This window comes from Setaria viridis, chromosome 3 (genome assembly GCF_005286985.2).
Source record: "Setaria viridis chromosome 3, Setaria_viridis_v4.0, whole genome shotgun sequence".
Classification (NCBI taxonomy): domain Eukaryota; kingdom Viridiplantae; phylum Streptophyta; class Magnoliopsida; order Poales; family Poaceae; genus Setaria; species Setaria viridis.
Genome location: NC_048265.2, coordinates 48,339,386 through 48,357,058, shown reverse-complemented (window position 1 = coordinate 48,357,058; position 17,673 = coordinate 48,339,386).

Here is a 17,673-nt window from a genome sequence, read left to right as displayed (position 1 = left end):
TATGTAGCTGGAGCTTCACTGTTTCATATCTGCTGAGCTCCATGAAAGACAAAGCAAGCTGACAGATACTAGTGTCCTAGTACCAACTATCCTGAACCCGCATTTCTCCACGGATAGAGGCTACCACAACTAAGAACACGCAAAAAAACCCATATTTTTAATAGTTAAATCATGGTTCATACCCAAAAGAAGTTTTCATTAAAATCTATATTCAATTGCTCACGAGAAAGAATTACCATGAAGAAATTTTGTTTCTACACCAGCAACGCAAGAAGAGTAATCCCCTTACTTAATGCTGCTTCCTTGAACACACGTGCCTTTGGCATCCACATCTACATCCTTGTCCTGCCATATCCGTCCCAGTGCCACATCAACCCACTCTTGCAGTTCACCAAGGTCCTCACCAGCTACTCTAAAAAAAACGGTCCTCGCTGGCCACACCGTGTCCAGTGCACCGTCGCGTTGAGTTGATGTGTAGGTAGAAGTCCATCTGCTCGTTGATGTGTAGGTAGAAGTCCATCTGCTCCATTGATGTATAGCTAGAAGTTGTAAAAGCCCTTCGCTGCATCCAATAGCTTTTTTTTAAAAAATTGCGTCCTTTAGTGTTTCTTTCATTTCATTTCTATGTTGTTCTATCTGAACTATTGAAAGGAGTCGTTAGTTATAAAAATCTTCCAGTTCAAATGTTCGTTTCTTTAGCTGCAGAATTTGCTTAACACTAAACGTGTCGTTTTAACTGGGTCCAGGGTTTTGTTCTTCCAAAATAGTAAATACAAGTGATTGATTAGTTCAAAACACACCAGAGTGATAGGTAACAGAAACTATTGAGGAAAAAAAATAAAATATACAAATCTTAGATCCTGTTTGGCATGACTCCAACTCCAAGACGGAGTTGGTGGAGCTTTAGTTCATTTTCTTAGAGCACCTCTTTCCTAGCTCCAAACCCCTTCGAAATATACCGGATGTGAAGTTGGGGGCTGCCGCTCGTTACAAAAATCAGTTCGTTTTTCTTTTCGATCCATTCCGTCGACGCCTTATCCACCGACGCTATCATCCACCCTAAGCCTCCTCTCCCATCCTCTCCCTATGCGCAGCTCGGGTGGCGGATGAAAGAGCAGCAGCCCACGGGGGGTTGAAATGGTTTTTATGGAGCAGGTTGTAACGTGGGTGTATTTGAATGGGTTAAAATGGATTTTAGTATCTAATGGTCTCAGAGTTGGGTATATCGCAAATGCGAGTTGGGGTGGGTTGGAAGTGGTTCTTTTTTTGTTTGAGTTCGTATGGGTTTAACCCATAGGTTTAAGTTTCAAGTTTCGGCTCTTGACGTCGGATACATATGTGGATTTAGTCACAGTACTTTGCACAAAATAGCGGACTGTCAAATTGATTCATCTTCAGCAAATTTTGATCAATTTCTCTAAAATTTTAAGATGTGAACGCGAGATTTTAGTTTTAGGGTTCGGCTCTTGATGCGGGGCCTACATATAAGTCCAGCCGCACTGCCTTGCACAAAGTAGTGGTCTGTCAAATTGATTCACCTCCAGCAAATTTCGATCAATTTCTCTAAAATTTTAAGGTGTGAACGCGAGATTTTAGTTTTAGGGTCCGGCTCTTGACGTGGGCCCACATATAAGTCCAGCCGCACTACCTTGCACAAAGTAGCGGACTGTGATTCATTTGCAATAAATTTTAGTCAATTTCTTTAAAATTTTAAGGTATGAACATGAGGTTTTAGCTTTAGGGTCCAATTCTTGATGTGGGACCCACATATAAGTCGAGCCGCACCACCTTGCATAAAGTAATGGACTGTCAAACTTATTCATCTGCAACAAATTTCAGTCAATTTCTCTAAATTTTAAGGTGTGAACGCGAGGTTTTAGCTTTAGGGTCCAACTCTTGACGCGGGACTCACGTATAAGTCCAGCCGCACTACCTTGCACAAAGTAGCAAACTGTCATCTGCAACAAATTTCAGTCAATTTCTCTAAAATTTTAAAGTGTGAACGCGAGGTTTATATAAACTCATAGATTCATATATCAAACCTATAGGTTATATCAGTTGGTGTGACGGGTTGGGTTAGGTTTAGACAATAGAATTATAGAGCGGGAGCAGGATGGGTGAATGAGTTAATTTATTGTGGGTTGGGAGGGTTTGGGCGGGTTTCAACCCGTTAGCAGGCCTAGGCAGCGGCGGGCGCCAGCCGTCATGTGCCACCATCCAGCGCGCCGGCCATCCTGTGCCGCTGTCCTGTGCGCCGGTCGTCCCGCGTTGCTGGCCCCTTGCCGCAGCAGGGTGGCGCCGGCACTAAGGCTAGTCCCAGTGCAAGGTTTCATTGCACTGTTTCCAAGGATGCCACATCATCATTTGAGATGTATTCTCATGAATGAAATAGGGAGTCCCAGTGCACAGTTTCATTTCATGATTTCATAGGATGCCCATGACATTTAATTGTGAGGCATGTGATTGGATATGGTTAGATGAGATGAAACTCTATAGCCCCCAATGCAAGTTTCAATAGGTTTCATAGTCTTGGAAACAGTGTATACACAGTTTCATCCTGATGAAACTCCTTCCCTCTCTCACTTCATAACTACCATGCCATGTCATCACATATGCTGATGTGTCACCGTATTTAATGTGTATGAAACCTCTATGAAACTCCCACTGGGATTAGACTAACCCCGTCGCGCGTAGGGCTCCAACTCCCGGGGAAAATCGGGTGATTTGGTAGTTACAGAGTTGCTCTTTCTCCAATCCAATCAGAACTACAGAGCAATTCGTTCTAGTGTTCTGATTTATTTATCTTTCTCCTTGTTTATCGTTCCTTGAACGGCTATTATATGATAATGGCGTCCAGCCTGAATGGATTGTCTATTGGAGATTCACTGCCTGACAACATTACGAGTCCCCTGCGAGGTTAGGACTGCTTCCCCGCCACTGAACCTGTCACGCACACCGCCGGCCAGGCCACATGCCCGGCCGAGCGTTCCATCTTTTGAAAAGGAGAATGGCAGGTGGGGTCATGAGCTGGGGGCAACAATGACAATCCATCTTGAAAACTTCCGATCAGTTTCACTCTCCGGACCTCATTCTCCGCGGTCATCCGTTGCACTCGGAAGTCGGAACCCATCGATAAGTTCGTATCTTGCCTGTCACGGTGCCACTGCCACCTAGTCATCCTTTGTGGATCGCCAAGAACCACCGCACCACCACCACCGCCCACCGGCCGTCCAATCGTCCATCCATCCCGTCAGACGACGGACGGTGAGTCGGCGATGCGGTTTTTCTGCGGCGTCGCGTCACGGACTCGCCGTCGGCAGAGCGGCCTGCAACGGCAAGGCACGGAGCTGAACAACAGCGATCGCCAAGGGACTCTAGTGCTCTGCTTAATGAACGTTAAGTTCCGCTGCAATGATTCAGACTTTCAGAGGGGCACGGCAATTAACGGCGACAGCGTCCGCGGCACCAATCATGGGAGCAGCCGAGCAGGGCATTTCGAAATGGAAAGACAGTGAAGTGGTCGCCGAAGGCCCGGGCAGCGCGCATCCCCTCCGCAGGTGCGCGCGGTTGGTGCTGTACTGCTGCGCCCGTCACCACAAACGCTCCGCGAATCCTTTGCCCGTCACCGGAGGGCGGAGGCGCAAGCCTGCCGGGGGTTGCCTTTCTCTGCTCGGGATGCCTTTCGCTGATGCCTTCCACGAATCCTTTGCAGCTTGCCAGGTGCACCAACTTGTGGGGGGCGTGCGTCAATGGTTGATTTTGATTATTTTTTTTCAGTGGCACCTCCTGGCTTGCAAATACCATTCGAGTGAGTAGCCTGTGATTTGTGAAAGGAACGGAACTACGGGAGACAGGTCCTCCGGCCACTGGCCAACCCAGCGCCCTGCGGCCTTCAGGCTTCAGAAATCCGGAACGGCGTCGTGCGTGGTGTGGGCGCGTGGTGGTGTCGAGACTGGATCACTGGAGGAGAGGCGGCCGGTGTGTCCGTGACGTGAGGAGTGGGCTCGCGTGGCACACTCCCACAAAGCAAGAAGGCTGGTAATTGTTGGCAGGCCGCTAAGGGGTCTAGAGCCGAGCTACAGCCTACGACGGGTCATGGGCTCATGGCCGCGTCGCGTGCCGCGGCTGGCAGGCCGCCGGTTGAGCGGGCCATGCAGTACTTGGCCCAAGGATCGGGTATGGCCACGATCTGGTAGTATTCTGGTGCTGCTCACAAGTCCGGAGGCTTTTTTTTATTTTTAACCCTTTTATTTATTTATTTTTAAAAATAACCTCACCCGGACTTTATTTGCGCGGCGTAACCCTTTTGGCCGCGCCAGACCGCCTGGCGCGGCAGGAACACTCTGCCGCGCCGCATGCACTGGCGCGGCGGTCCTTGCCACGCTGGCGCGGCGAGTCGCGGCGCCAGGTGGGCGCTGACGTGGGCGGGCGTTCGCCGCGCCAGCCCGCCTGGCGCGGCAGGGCCAGCACTAATTCCGCGCGCCGGCTCCCTTCCTCCTCCCTCCCTCCTTTCTTCCTCCTCCAAACACCCGAGCCCGAGCTCCTTGCGCCGCCCCCACCGCCCCACCCTTAAATCCACCCAAAATCCGGCGTTTTCGGTGGGGGAAAGTAGTGGAAATCGATCCCTGCTTCGTGTGGAAGGTATTCCCCTACTTATTCTCGTATTTTACCATTGCATTTGGTAGATCGGAGGATGTTTAGGTGACTTAGGGTTAGGTTAGTGATTTGAATTTTGAATGAAATGCAATGGTGTTTTGTGTTAGATGATACGTAGTTCATACGCAATTAAGTCTCTGCCCGCGATATTGACGTGTAGAACTTGTCGATTTAGGTATATATTCATTGAATCGTATAGTGCAATGTATATGTGTATTTTTTATTTGCAATTTGTCCAATATATGTAATGTGTGTAGTTGATATGTCGAATATGTGCAATGTGTAGTGTATATGACATGGTGAAATGTTTGTATTTTGTAGATGGATCGTTTAGTTCGATTTTTTGATGGTGGTGTTGTGAAACAAAATGGGGAGTTAGAGAATATGAATGAGTCAATTGAATTCTTCGATGGTCCTCCAAGTTTTAGTGATTTAGTTGACCGTGTAATGAGGAAGTATGGATGTAGAGTGGACGAGATCAGTTTGAGAGGTCGTTTTGATTGTGGGAAAGCTAGAGCTCATTATGTTCTCATGAAGTTAGCATCCGATGCGAATTGGAAGCACTATAAGGATATTGTGCATGAAGCTAATGTTGCATGTTTGGAGGTTATAGTCGAAATTGTTCATATGCCTGGCCCAAATGTTGTCATGAGGGAGGAAGTGGCGGTAGTGAACCATAATGGTACCTAGGAGTCAGAAATGTTGCATCACGTGTTAGGTGAAACAGAACATGATTTTGACTTGGCTATTGCCAATGATGATTTTCCCAATAACAATTTTGAGAGGGATGAAGCAAATATAGATGTTGATAATGTCTCTATGAGTTTCGAAGATTGTGAATTGGAGGAAGATGGGGTAGTAGGTGTGGAGGTAGAGGAGGAATCACTATTTGAGAGTGGTGGGCATGAATATGAGAACGTTGGGGTAGAAAATGAAGAGGATGGACCGCAATTTGACACCGCAACCGTGCATGATGTAGAAGGCATTCGTCGTATGGACGATTGTTTTTCTTACACCCAGTATGAGTTGCGGTTGTTAAAAGAACGTGATGTCGAACTGCCATCCGTTCCCAATGATAAGGACATAAGTATGGTTCACAAAGCAATATGTGAATCTAGTATGGTGAATGCCGAAGGGACGTCCATTGGTGAGAGTCCAGTGATTAAGAAGGGGATGAAGTTCAATAGTCTTGAGGAGCTGAAGTTTTTCTTGGCTGACTACGCGGTGAGGTTACATAGACCTTTTAGCGTAGTTCACTCTGACAAGAACTTAAGATACAATGTGATGTGCAAGCAAGGATGCCATTGGCGTGTATGGTCTCGGTTAATATCAAGCACCGGACAATGGAGAATTTCAAATGTTGTGCAACCGCATACTTGTCGGTCGTCACAGCCGAAGCGAGAGCATGTATAGTGCACAGCAAAGTACCTTGGACGGTGTATCCTAGGCATTATCCGTAAAGACAGCGAGACATCGGTGCCATCACTCGTGGAGTCCATCTTCATCTTTAGTGGGTACCGTGTGAAGTATTCGAAGGCTTGGCGGGCGAAGCAACACGCTGTTGCCCTGCTTTGGGGCGACTGGAAGGAGTCGTACGGCATGGTTCCTAGGGTACTCTCAGCTATAACCTACTACAATCCCGGAGTTAAATGGTGCATCGACTCATGTGGCATGATGCTTCCTGACAATGGAGTTTTGAAGCATATATTGCAAAGGGTATTTTGGTGCTTCCCTCAATGTAGTGAGGTATTTCAACATTGCCGTCCTGTGATACTTGTGGACGGTACATTCTTGACTAGCAAGTACAAGGGTACATTAATGATGGCAGTTGCTGTAGATCCAGAACAACAGCTTGTGCCTCTTGCTTTTGCCTTGGCCGAGAGTGAGAATAATGAGAGTTTGTCATGGTTTATGAAACTTGTTCGGGTACATGTTCTTGGACCTTCACGGATAGTGTGTATGATATCAGATAGGCATCATGGGCTCCTAAATTGTGCGAAGGACCACATTGATGGTTTTCCACCGCTTGTGCATAGGTGGTGCACGAGGCACTTTGCTGCCAATATGTCGCGTCGGCAGAAGAGCAATCGTGTGATTGGAAAATTGAAATTATTATGCAAGGTTCATACAGAGAGAGAATTTTGTGAGAAGTTAGAAGATCTAGTGAAGGACTTGAACGACGACGCAAAAGAATGGTTGAAGGGTGAAATGGAGGACAAGGATAAATGGGCGCAGGCTTTCGATGAGGGAGGGATGCGTTGGGGTATTATGACCACGAACTACTCGGAATCACTCAACGGAGTTTTCAAAGGCATCCGAAGTAGGTCCGTCGCTGGAATTATTGAATACACATTCGAAAAATGCAACGCCTACTTTGTGAACCGATGGCGAAAGGCACGTGAAATGTTGGATCAAGGCTATAGAATTGGGCAAGTTGCAGATGATTATTTATCAGAGGCTAAGCTTAGATCCGTGCACCACTTAGGAGAACCGTACGGGCCAGAAATGATGGTGTATTCTATAAGAAGTTACGGTACGACTAACATTGGGGTGAGAGTCATGGAGGCCGACACTACAGAGTGGATCTGAACGAAGTTTCTTGCACCTGCAATGTTCCTCAATTGTTGCACCTTCCATGTTCACACTTCATTACAGCTTGCAAGGCAAGAGGTCTTAACTATGAAAGCCCCTTGTACATGTCACCGTTGTACTCTAGGGAGCACACCATCAAAATATGGGAATCAAGCTTTCAACCTTAACTTGATCCGTCACAATGGCCGACATATGAAGGGGTAGGGTACGTGCCTAACCCCAGTTTAATGAGAAATAAAGTAGGAAGGAGGCAGAAGAAGCGTTTCACAGGCGACATGGACGTGTCGGAAGGGAGGCTTTCTGCAGATTATGATACTGGTGATTTTGATATTGATAAGTCGGAAAATCGTTGCTCCAAGTGCCACAAGATCATTAGGAATTGCACGTGCCGCAGTAGAAAATCTAAAGGCACTAAATCTGGAGCGAGCAGTAATAGGCCGCGTACTTCGAACAATTGGGTATGCGCGTTGCTTGTATTTTGCATGGCTATTATTTTATCTTTTTTATAGTAGTACATTATCATAGTTACCGTACTTATCATATAATGAAGCTTTTTACTAATGATCTTTTTTGTTGTTTCTTTAGGATGGCGGCGCCGGGGTACCCTCTTCTTGAGGCTGCTTACGACTTGCAGCACCGTGCCCACTACCTCGTGGACCTAAATGAGGTATAACATGTTGGGTTACGAGGTAGGCTACACTAGCGCAAATCAAAATTTCTACCGCGTAAAACCAGGAAGAACTGCCGTATAAGGATCACAGGATTACCACTCGACGCACTACTGGTGCGGAAGATGTAGATATGCGTCGATGCAGTGAAGACAAACACGTAGTCGTACGTAGTCGATCAACGTAGTCGTACGTAGTCGATCACGTCAACGTCCAGCAGCTCCTCAGCAGCTCGTCCACGTGCAGCAAGACCGCCTCCCGTGCCGCGGCTCGTCGGCGGCTCGTCGGCGGCTCGTCGGCGCCTCGTCCAAGTGCTGCAGGCGCAACACCTCCAAGGTATCCACACGTGCAAGGTTCCTAACGGGCCTCTGGGTCCGAGGCCCATTAGTACTTCTAAACCTAATTCAACTCGGATCAGATCCGAATTGGGCTTCCAGCCCCTTAAGTGTGTGACCCTATAGGTTCGGATACGTATAGACATGGCCCGAGTACTCCTACTCGGCCCAATAGTCGGTAGCGGCCTCTAGCAAGACGTGCCAACTCCTATACGCACACGAAGATCATATCAGACGAACCATCACAACATAATATACATGCTATTCCCTTTGCCTCACGATATTTGGTCTAGCTTCAAGCCGACCGCTCTTTCTCGATCCTGTGATTCGGAATCCCTTTGTAGGTAAACTCTTAACCGTACGTAGCATGGCCATGCATTTTCGGATCCGATCACTCGAGGGGCCCAGAGATATCACTCTCAATCAGAGAGGGGCAAATCCCATCTTGATTGACCATGTCTCATAGCATGCTTCTTGACAAACCCGAAAGCTACCTTTATAACTACCCTGTTACGGCGTAGCGTTTGATAGCCCCTAAGTAGGTCGATCCACATCTTGAATACATGCGACAATCTCAGGTCTAAGGACAAAGTGTATATGTTGTTTAAAGAGAGAACTACTTCTTGTGTTGGGTCAGTCCTAGCACATGTCTCCACATGTGTTTACACTATTAGTTCAACATCTCCATGTCCATGACTTGTGAAACATAGTCATCAACTAATACATGTGCTAGTCTAATATTCATGTGTGTCCTCACATGAACTCCGACTAGGGACAATTTTAGAATAACCATACAAGTAAAGAGTTTCACATACAATTCACATAATTGCAAATCAATTCAAGTAGCCTTTAATGGATATTCAATGAACACAATATACAAATTATGGATACAAATGGAATATCATCATCTCTATGATTGCCTCTAGGGCATACAGTATCGTGATGGTTCTCCCCATTTTAGGTCAGGTTTGGGAAAACATAGTCGTTTACAGTTGGGGCTCAACGGCTCTTGCCTGGCTGTACAGACAGCTATGTGAGGCTTGCAGGCGCACAGCGAGGGATTCCAATGTTGGAGGGTGCACTTATATGCTCCAGATTTGGATTTGGGAGCGAATGCCCGTGGGTCGACCTTCCCGCCTCCGTGTCGATGTAAGTTACAACGGCTAATTCCTTTTTCTACTTTAATGTTCGAAAAACTATTGTATCATGTGACCAATTGGACTTGCAATTTCAGCCATGGCATCGAGACGATGCTCGTCCCACGTTCTATCATGTGTGGAAGCATGTGTGGCCCGTTCGTGGCAATCCGGATAGGCGCTACAGGGCCTACACCAATGAGTTTGATGTTCTCACGCAGCACTAGGTAATTTGCTCACCATAGTTTTTTAAGCTAACTTCCGTATAATGATAGATGAAATAAGTATTGCGTGAAAATTTTTGAAGGTGGAATGGAAACCATACGACCGTGAGCAGCTTAGCCATATCGTATTTTCACCGACGTGCTACAGAGACAGAGAGCTGTGGAGGTGCACGACCCCACTGATATTGTACTACGTGGTAGAGTTTCATATGCCGCATAGGGTGATGCGGCAGTTTGGGAGGATGCAACCGTGCCCTCCTTTGGAATTATCGACTTCACAGCAGCTGCACAGGTACGCAGGAATAAATAACTATTGGAGGCTATTCAATTAATGCACTTAACATGTTATACTAATACTTCACTAATTTCTGATGCAGAATCGACCGCAGAAAGCGGTACAAGGAGAATGATTGGAGGTTGAAGCATGCTCAGTACCTCCTCCTGTGGCAGAACAAGCAAGGATGCAATCCTGAAGGTGGACCGTACTGGCGACCAAACAATGAGTACATACGATGGTACTGTACTTCGACGAGAACTAAAGTGAAACCATCTTGGACTAATGTGCCCATTGAGGATGCACCGTCTGAGGATGACGCTGACATAGCTGACGCGTACGACACGGTTACACGCTATGGGACACAGCCTGAGCGTGCACCTCTCCACGACTACATGGTAAGATTTTGGTTTGTAATTATAGTATCGTAACATTGATCACTCATGGAATGAAAACTCCTGCGTACAGGGACAGCAGCTTGCAAGGCTCTCAAACGAGGCGGGCGTGATTATGGAGCACGCCGTCGGGGAAGGTGATGGTCTGCTTCGTCAGTTTGCAGAGGTAGAAGCCCAAACTAATTTCCACTTATACTCGTACTACCTTTGTAACCATCAATAACATAGTCGTGAATATATGCTGCTTACATGTGGCAGAGGGTTCGGAAAAGCTGCAGGCGAATGGCCATGAGGATGAACTGCATGACGTCCTCAGATGTGCACCACGGGGGCAATGGCCAGGGTACTTCTTCGGGATCACGTCGGATTCCATTGGCAACTACCCCCAGGGCTGCAACACCGTCCACTGCTGCAGGTCCTAGCAGGAGATCATGAGGCAAGGAACCCGCATCCCCTCAGGAAAGCGAGGACTCTGAAGGTGAGCAGTTTGAGGATGACGACCCTACATATGGTGAGGAACTGGAGATTTCTCACGATGCTCCACCTGTGACTCAGACGCAGGGAGAGTCCAGCCAGGTATATTCACAAGTTTCTCCAAATTCAATTATAGATTTTAATGTTCACTCCCGAAGTGTCATACAAATTTTATGCTTTGTGCCCAATTATTCCATAGGAACCTGCACCTCGTACCCGGTTGTCACGCCGGCGTCGTCGTTCCCGGGACCACATCGACGTTGGCAGCGCCAATGTGCTGCCCACGCATCCAAGGAGGGAGCGTCGCCCAAGAGATCCTTTTAGCCCTCCGGATGAGCGGCGGTCACGACACTGAACCTAGCATGTCTCAAGACATTTGGAACCGTCACGTGTGTAAAAGACTAAGTTGGTTGTTAGGTTTATTCATGTCACGTTTGTAAAAGACTAAGTTGGTTGTTAGGTTTTTTTCTATCCGTACAATGTTATATGTTTGCTCCATGATATACTTGTGTTTCGTGTATTTTTTCGTAAATGTTCAGAACAAAAATACGTTTCGGATTGTGCAGCGCGCTCCTGACGCCCCAACCCCCTAGGCCGAAACCTACTGAAAGTTTACTAAAATTGGCGTGGCAGCGCACCGCGCCTGGCGCGGCAAGGCCCTCCCCCGGCCGGAACCTACTGAAAACGTGTCGCGGTTGGCGCGGTAGCTCAGTCCTGCCGCGCCAGGCAGCCTGGCGCGGCAAGGCCTTCACCTCACCCGGGCCGGAAACCTACTGAAAACTTATTGCCGTTGGCGCGGCAGCTAACTCCTGCCGCGCCAGGCCGCCTGGCGCGGCAAGGCCACCCACCGGCCGGAAGCTACTGAAAGTGTATTGCAGTTGGCGCGGCAGAGCTCTCCTGACGCGCCAGGAGGAGTGGCGCGCCAAGGGCCACCCTAAAAATTTGTCTTGATTTGCGCGGCAAACCGTGTCCATCTAGAGTCTACCAGCGCCGTCCCATCACCCGCTCTACCAGCGCTATGCCTTCCTCCTCCTCCACCGCCCACTCCTCCTCGTCCTCCATCCAAATCATCAATCCCATCGAAGCTACTACTATTTCTTTCACACTCTAGCGCTGACTACTAGCTCGGAGAGGAAACTTTGATGCGTTTGGACATAGTTTTCTCATAAAAGAACATAGTTTTCACAGCTACAGAGAAACATGATCCAGCTACATCAACACGTTCATCTAGTCCGAGTCACCTTCATATAGTAACTCGTCATCATCATCATCATCATCATCATCATCATCATCATCTCCGGCAACAACAACTCCCTTGCCTTTCTTATCGACATTAACCTTACCAACAGGTAAATCGACAACAAGAGCCTTCATCGTCTCCATCTGTGCCTCTTCCGCTTTTTATTGTAACTCTTCCATTTCAATCCTTCTCTTTCTTGCCCTAACTTGCTGCAAATATTCTTCCCATGAACCCTTAGGGTATTTCACATTCGGATCAACCACATAACCTAAGCGATCTCTTTCCTCCCTCAACCTTTGTTTCTCCAACTCCCTCTCCTCCTGCAACTTCCTCCTATTTTCTCTCTTCTCATTTTCAGCTAGAGGTCGTGGATACTTGGATCTATTTTGCCTCCAATACTTAATAATAGTTTCCCTTGCATAAAGTCCTTCAGGTTCCACTCCAGTCTCATGCACCATATCTTGATATATTTTCCCCCAAAGCAAGTCGTCGTCAGGAATAGGCACATCATACTCCTTCCTAATCTTTTCTTTAATTTCTTGTTGTTTCCTTGACTTCCATGGTTCCGATGTATTTCCCAACTTTAATAACAAATCATATCGACCACAAAAATCTTCCCAATCACATGTCCTTTCCTCCTGCAACAACAATTCAATATTCTTACAAATTTGAAACAACTTCCAACCTTCATAACACATAAGAGACGAGTAGTTACTAACCCAATAATCGCCATGTGCATTTCCACAGAACGAACCATATCCAAGTTCAGAAGGCACCACACCTTCTGTTGTCAATATACCACACTTGCATCTATCACTAGGAGAGGACACACATGGCCACGGTGCCTTTCCACTTTCAAACTCCCGCACTTGCTCCTCTGTTGGCCACATTGCCATTGGACCGTATATATACTCATTGAAATCACACAACGGCCACCCATCCTGCAAAAAAACCGTGACGTGAACTACTCATATGTAAAGTAACTACAAAACGCTGCTCCAACTTCCAAGCAATAACATCAAGTAAAAGTATGAATAATATACTGCAAAATTATAACTGCTAGCTAAACGACATACTAATATTCTCGTAATATACTTACATGAGTCTTTAGGGAGCATCGAAAGAATGGAGTAAACTTAGGTGGATCCCCTAAGTTAGGACGCATAAGCTTAGCAGGAACACCACACTTGCACATGGGAGGATCCCTCACACGCCTACAAGCAGCCTCCTGCTTCTCCTCCTCGGTCATCCTAGGTGGGTTTGGTGGAGGAGGAACCCAACGCCTAAACTGCTGGTATGGTTTAAGCTCTGTGCTATGATATGGGAATAGGCGGATCCTAGGATCATATTTGTCGGGTCCATCGATCCACTGAAAGAAATCACAAGGTGCAGCAGGCATTGGATCAAAAGTCCATTTGCATACATAGAAGGCTCTTCCGGCTGTCTTTGGATGCCTTGATTGTTTCACCTCTGCTTGCGCGCCACATCTACAAAGAGGTACCGGAAGGGCAGGAGGTACGGGACCAGCACCATTGGACTCGCCCACATAACGCACATACCACCTACGCCGTTTGTATTCACAACCAAACGACGTCATCTCACCTGGACATCAAGTGCAACAAATTTAATACACAAATAAACTTTACACACGTAATCCATACGAGCTATATACATCATTTTGATAAAATGTAAACACTTGATCTACAAAATACAAACACTGAAACATATCAACTATAGCAACTATATTAAGGAACAAAAATATGAGACTAATTAATTGAAGATATAAAAAAAATACATGTCATGTAAACCACACAATTGGATGAATATATACCTAAATCGAAGCATTCAACAAGTTCTACACGTCAATATCGCGGGCAGAGACTTAATTGCGTATGAACTACGTATCATCTAACACAAAACACCATTGCATTTCATTCAAAATTCAAATCACTAACCTAACCCTAAGTCACCTAAACATCCTCCGATCTACCAAATGCAACGGTAAAACACGAGAAAAAGTAGGGGAATACCTTCCATACGAAGCAGGGATCAATTTTCACTACTTTTCCCCACCCAAATCGTCGGATTTTGGGTGGATTTGGGGGTGGGGCGGTGGGGGCCGGTGCTACAAGGTGATGGTGTGTCTGGAGGAGGAAGAAAGGAGGGAGGGAGGAGGAAGGGAGCCGGCGCGCGGAATTAGTGCTGGCCCTGCCGCGCCAGGCGGGCTGGCGCGGCGAACGCCCGCCCACGTCTGCGGCCATCTGGCGCCGCGACTCGCCGCGCCAGCGTGGCAGGGGCCGTCGCGCCAGTGCATGCGGCGCGGCAGAGTGTTCCTGCCGCGCCAGGCGGTCTGGCGCGGCCAAAAGGTTTACGCCGCGCAAATAAAGCCCGGGTGAGGTTATTTTTAAAAATAAATAAAAAAGGGGTTAAAAATAAAAAAAAAAGGCCACAAGTCCGCCAGTGTGTTGCCGTAAACAACTAAAAACATCAGTAAAACTTCGACGATGAGTTCATTTCATCTCAAGGGGGACCTACTGAGCTGCTGTGGACCTGCGGCGGCGACTGGATGCTTGATACTTCCAAGGTTTGCACTTCAGCTTGGCTTGGTCGAGTGCAATGTCATCCGATTGCTACGGACACCCAACATCGCGCCTCCCTCAGGCCATGCCCATCCCAAACCTCCTTGTCTCTTCGGTGACCTGATGGAGCCATCCAATCCAACTGCAGTAAACATTCGACGGCGCCGAACATCTGTGCCGGCTGTCCATGTACAGAAACAGGGAGACGGGCAACAACAACTCAACAAGCACTGGAGCTCAAAGAAGTATGCTGCTTCCTACATAGAACGATGATCTTAGCTGGAAATTTCACGTTCCGGAACAGAGCATTGCCACTTCAACGACGTGGCTGAGGATCGCGGATACACAATTCGTGACCGGCGATAATAGAGCACATGCATGTCAATCACAATCCACGAACGAGCAGACCCGACACTAGAAGTCTAGAACGGCATTGACAGAGTGTTTGTGTCCCGGGACTAGATACCTAATTTCCCGGATCATTACCTACACGCCCTCTCATCTCAATGATCTTATCACGCCTGTTGCAAACAAGTTGCCCGCTCACAACTTTCCGGCGGTTTTGTTTCGAAAATATATGGCCCAAGTATGACGGTTACCTCCAAACTGTCGAGGAGGTATGGCAATGCTCATGGCCAGAAGCTGATGCTTTTCGCATCCTGGACTACAAACTCCGTAACACCGCGGTGGCGCTCAAATGCTGGAGCGCCAAGAACGTAGGATCCATTCGTCTCCAGCAAGCCATTGCGCAGGAGATAGTTTACAAACTGGATCACGCGGAGGATCACGACCCCTGGTGCCACATGAACAAAACCTGTGCAACAAGATGAAGATGAAATGCCTTGGACTTGCATCTATGTTGAGAACGGTCCTGAGGCAGCGGTCGCGGGTTACCTACCTTGCAGAAGGTGATGCAAACACAAAATTTTTCCATATGCTGGCATGCAACAGAAGCAAAAAGAACTTCATTCACGCGCTATCTGTTGATGATTTGGAGGTGATTCATGAGGAAACCAAAGCAAATATGATCTTCCAGCATTACAATGCTCTACTCGGGACCCGTCCTCACCATTGATCACTTTGGACTTCTAGAGGCTGAACCTCCTGACAGTGGACATGAATTTGACTGATTATTGTTTCACTGAAGAAGAAGTGTGGGAAGCAATACAGGAACTTCCAATAGACAAGGTGCCGGGTCCTGATGGCTTCACTGGCTTGTTTTATAAAACGGCCTGGTCTATCATCAAACATGATGTTATGCGTGGATTTCAGGCTTTATGGTCTTTGGATGGTCGCAGCTTGCATCATATTAACCAGGCATACATGGTTCTTTTACATAAGAAGCCAGACGCTCAGCACATTGCGGACTACCGGCCAATAAGTCTCATACACAGTTTCTCAAAACTTTTCACAAAGGTCTTAGCTAACAGGTTGGTGCTCAAATTGAAGGAACTGGTGAGGCAGAATCAAAGTGCATTTATCAAAGGTTGTCTTTTACATGACAACTTTCGGTAGAGCTTCAGGTCTCCAAACTAACATGGACAAATGTGCTATATCCCCAATCCAATGTGACCTACAGGAAACAATCACCTTGCTCACTTGCTTCCCTGGTCGCCTGCAGGCCTTCCCTTGCAAATACTTGGGGATCCCAGTACCCATAGGTAAACTGACAAGGAATGACCTACTGCCTTTGGTTGACAAGATTAATAAGGGCTTGCCAACATGGAAAGCTGGATTCCTAAGCAAAGCCGGTCGAGCTGTCCTGGTGAAAGTAAAGATGTCTGCAATTCCTATTCACACAGCAATTGCAACATCGATATCACCGTGGGTCATTAAAAACATAGATAAACGCAGACATGCGTTCCTCTAGAGAGATACGGGGATGGTGTCAGGTGGACATTGTCTGTTGGCATGGCCCAAGGTATGTAGACGGCTTTGGTTGAAACGAACAGGTACATCACACCCATGGTTCTCGTTACCTGAAAAAGTTGAATCACCAATAGCACAACTCTTCTATTACTCAACGTCAATCCAGATTGGTGATGGCAAGCAAACGCTGTTTTGGACAGACAGGTGGATCCAGGGATGTTCTATAGCAGAGATCAAATGCTCGCATGTGATCCGCCCTGATTGCAAAATGACAAGGTACGCATAGTACCCTCGTGCGTCCTCTCGGATACACTCGCAATAATGAAGGCACAAAGGACAAACGCACAGTACTCTTGTGCGTCCTCTTGGGTATGTTTGCAATAATGTAGAGAAAAAGGATGACTATTTCCTCTATGAGGCTATGAGAAGTAAGCTCCCACAAACTACTCATAAGCCAAGATCACAAGTCAAGTCAACGATAAAATGCTCAACAAAGTACTAATAACCATCGTGGCTGCAACAGTCGGAAACTACAGTACAATATTTTAGTTCCTCAAAAACAGCATTGTTCAAAGATACAAAGTTTCAGGAACAGTTACAACTATTATGAACCCAGAGAACTACTGCATATTGATAAATTTGGCTACTTCCATGGCTATGGGATCCAAATCCTCCAAGTATTGCTGATAAGTTTCGTCCAAGCAATCCGCAGCAACACCCTCCGCCACTGGAGATAGGTTAGCCTTTGCATAGAAAGACTTCACGAATCCCAGCAGCTGCTTGGACACCAACTTGGCCATACCCTGGACTAGACTATTAATCTTTGCTGGCGCATCCCTAACCCTATCCAGCAGGGGACGAGGCTCTACCCATTCCTTGGGGGGATCCACCATGTCAGCCAGAAGTCGTGCCGCTTGAGACCACTCCTGGAGAGTAGTCATGGCCCCAACTAGGCCAACATCACCGTCTCGGTGCATTTTGGATTCCTTCTCCAGATCGCGCTCTGTTTTCTCCAGCCGAGTTTTGAGCTCTTCATGCTCCTCTATCGGCCTAGAGAAGGCATTCTGCCAGTCAATGATTGTGTTCTTCAACACAATCTCCTGACTTTTCAACTCTACAAAACAAGTAATAGATAGTTAGAGGACAGACCACATACAACAGACAACTCAAAGACTGCATGCACTAGTACTCACCTTCAATTTCAATTTTATGATGTAAGGACTTGTTGCGC